The sequence below is a fragment of the Mus pahari genome, chromosome 10 (assembly GCF_900095145.1).
Source record: "Mus pahari chromosome 10, PAHARI_EIJ_v1.1, whole genome shotgun sequence".
Lineage (NCBI taxonomy): Eukaryota > Metazoa > Chordata > Mammalia > Rodentia > Muridae > Mus > Mus pahari.
Genome location: NC_034599.1, coordinates 17,550,889 through 17,554,576, shown reverse-complemented (window position 1 = coordinate 17,554,576; position 3,688 = coordinate 17,550,889). Strand labels below are relative to the sequence as shown.

Below are 3,688 nucleotides of genomic sequence, written 5' to 3'. Positions count from 1 at the left end.
CCAAGTGCTGGGATTAAAGGCATGCGCCACCACGCCCGGCTCTGTTTTTTTTTTTTTTTTAATTACATTTGTGTGCCTGTCCAATGTGTGCCATGGTTTGCAAGTGATGGTCAGTCACCATGTGAGTCCTGAGAAATAACTCATCTTCAGATTGGACAGCAAATTCCTTCATCTGATAAGCCATCTCACCAGCTTGTTTTGACTTGGGTTTGGTTTGGTTTTGTTGGGTGTAGCCCTGGTAGCTCTGGAACTCACTCTGTAAACCAGGCTGGCCTCAAACTCACAGAAATCCTCCTGCCTCTACCTCTGCCTCTGGAGTGCTGGGATTAAAGACATGTGCCACCACCACCTGACTTATGGTCTGCTTTTTAAATATGTTTGCTTTGAATTATTATTATTATTATTATTATTATTGATTGATTCTCAGTACATAATCTGGAATGTCCTCAAATTCATGGCTATTCTGTCTGTACTTCCTGAGCAGAGAATAAAAGCATAAGCTGCCATGTTCAGTCAAAATGATTAGTAATTTTCTTCTGGGATAGAAATGGCCAGCAGTTTAGACCATGTACTTCTCTTGCAGGTCTCAAGTTCAGTTCTTAGCACCCTTGTCTCGTGGCTCACTCCACCTATAACTCCACCTTCATAGGACCCTATGCCCGCTTCTGAATCCCCATGGGCACCTACACAAGAGTACATATATCACCACATAATTCATCACAGAATAAATAAAACACAAAACAGCACATAAATTAAAAACAAGTCATATTTCTTTTCTACTTCTAACATTTTAAACTTTTTGACTAATATGTACTAGTCTTTTTAATTTAAGGAGTAGTTTTACAACAGTATATATGGGTTCTCAAACTCATAGGCATCTGCCCTGCCTCTGCCCACAAATGCTGGGATTAGAGGCTACCATGTGCCTGCCTGGACTAATCTTACCCAAGTGTCTTTGGCAGTGATAGGATTACTCTCGGTAGACAAGCATTTGACTACAGCGCTACCCTCCCACCCTCTGCATGCATTTCTGCAGACAGGAGCCTACTGGGGGTTACCGTTCGCTGGTCACATTCCACTGCGCACGCTCTCTCCACCTGAGCTTCTTCACATTGTAAAACTGAAGTCAAATGGCATTGCTGCACTCGATATGCATACGGATTATCCCCACTACACAGCCTCGGGGATGGTTTTTTGCTTTTTTTTTTTTAATACATGTGTTTTTGTTTTGTTTTGTTTAGATTTATTTATTTATTATATGTAAGTACACTGTAGCTGTCTTCAGACATTCCAGAGGAGGGCATCAGATCTTGTTACGGATGGTTATGAGCCACCATGTGGTTGCTGGGATTTGAACTCTGGACCTTCGGAAGAGCAGTCGGGTGCTCTTACCCACTGAGCCATCTCACCAGCCCATGCCTCGGGGATGTTACAAAGGTGTGTGTAATGAGAGACTTCTTGTAGCCCTTAACACAAGGTGTGCGTGCTTTCTGGGTTTTGAAGGAAACTATCACAAAGAGGTTGCTACGTTAGTGAAGTCTTTCCTTGTGAGACCTAATGTGTAACTGGTAGTTTCCGCAGCAGCTGAAGGTTTTTTCCCACACTGTGTGCACTGATCGGGTTTCTCTCTACTGTGGGTTCTTTCATGTTTGTGAAAGGCACTGGAACAACTGAATGCTTTCCCACACTCTGCACACACATAGGGCCTCCCTCCAGGGTGAGTTCATTTTTTGGATTCAAATGTAACTACAGCTAACAAAGACTTTTTCCACAGTCTCCACATTCATAACGTTTCTCTCTGGGTCCTCTGGTGCCTCTGAAAGGAGCTGCAGCAATCGATTGAAGGCCTTGCCACACTTTGGGCACTCATAGGATCTTTCTCCCGTGTGAGTAATTTTACGTCTCTGGTAAGCAGCTGAAGGCCTCCCACAGTCTTGCCATGTGTAGGGTCTCTCCCCAGTGTGAGTTCTCATGGTATACTAGAGCTAGGAAACGCTTTTCCACACACTTTACACTCATAGGGTTTCTCCCCACTGTGGATTTTAACGTGCATCTGAAGGTACGTGGAGCAGGTGAAGGGTTTACCACACTTTTGACACTCTAATGGTTTCTCTCCAATGTGAGGTGTTTTTTTTATTCATGTCTTTGAAAGGAGTTGGGACAGTTGAAAGACTTCCCACATTCCTCACACTGGCAGGGTCTCTCTCCAGTGTGGGTCCTTTCCTGTCTTTGAAGGGACTTAGAACTATGTAAGGTTTTACCACAGTGTTACATTCACAGGATCTTCTGCACTGCGCAGTTCTTTGTGTACTTGAAATGGAACTTGACTAACAAATGCTTTTCCACATTCCTCACATGCAAGGTCCATTTCCAGTGTGAGTTATCGTGTGCCATTGAGACATAGCAAGGAGCAGAAGGCTTCCCCACACTCCTGTCATTCACAATATCCATCCCCTCTCTCGTGGACTTTGACATGGACTCAAAGAGAACTCTTGTGACCAAAGGCTTTACCATATGTGTCACATGTGTAAGGTCTCTCTTTGGTATGAGCCCTTAAATGTCAGAGAACCTGAACAGTGGAAGGCTTTTCCACTCTCCTTACAATTATAATGTCTATCTCCAGTGAGAGAGCTTTCAAAGATTTGAAAAGCTTTGGAAGTACCTGAGTCTTGAGCAGGCTGACAGGTTTTATCTTGAATGTGTACTTCTTCATGCGTCTGAAGCACACTGGGAGATTTAAAGGCTTCTCCACATACCTTAGATTTACAATGTCCATGTCCACTGTGTATTCTCAAGTGTCAAGTGTCATCAAAAGTTTGCTAAGGAAATGAACAGCGGCACCACAACTTCTGCATTTACAGTGTGTTTTTATAGTTTGAGTCTTTTCCACTTCATGTGTCTTAGCTGGCTGAGTCTTCATGACATCTTTTTTTTTTTTTTTTTGGTTTTTCAAGACAAGGTCTCTCTGTGTAGCCCTGGCTGGCCTAGAACTCAGAAATCCACCTGCCTCTGCCTCCCAAGTGCTGGAATTAAAGGTGTGCACCACAACTGCCTGACATGACATCTTCTTGACACTCACAGAATCTGTCTTCAGTATGAGTGCCCATATGCCTGTGAAGAGATTTGTGAGCAGTATAGTCTTTACCATACACAGTGTGCTCCTGGGGTTTGTCACCAGTTTCCTTGCTCAGACTAAAGTCTGGAATCTGGCTTTCTTCATCCTGACCATATTCTTTTTCTTCTGAAAATCTCTCTTCCATAGGACTTCTGTAAAAAAATGAGATGTGTTATTCAACTAGACACAAACTAGAGTCACCCAGAAAGTAACCTCAGTTGAGAACTTCCTTCATTGGACTGGCCTGTGGGCTTAACTACCTGGTATTGTTTTTGATTAATGTTCAAGAAGGCTGGCTCACTGTAAATGGCTACTCCCAGACAGGTGGTCCCAGTTATAGGAGAAATCAAGCTAAGCAAGTCATGGAAAGGGCAAGCCAGTAGGCAATGTCCTGACCCAGGTTCCTGCTGGACCCCCACAGTGATATTGTTATCTGTTGGACCCCCACAGTGATACATTGTTATCTGCTGGACCCCCACAGTGATACATTGTTATCTGCTGGACTCCCACAGTGATACATTGTTATCTGCTGGACTCCCACAGTGATACATTGTTATCTGCTGGACTCCCACA

General features: G+C 43.7%; 1 pseudogene; it reads right to left on the bottom strand.

Annotated features, from left to right (window-relative positions):
• Nucleotides 1–1,510: 1,510 nt before the first annotated feature.
• The window catches only part of LOC110327646, a 4,393-nt pseudogene continuing 2,215 nt past the window's right edge, over nt 1,511–3,688 (bottom strand).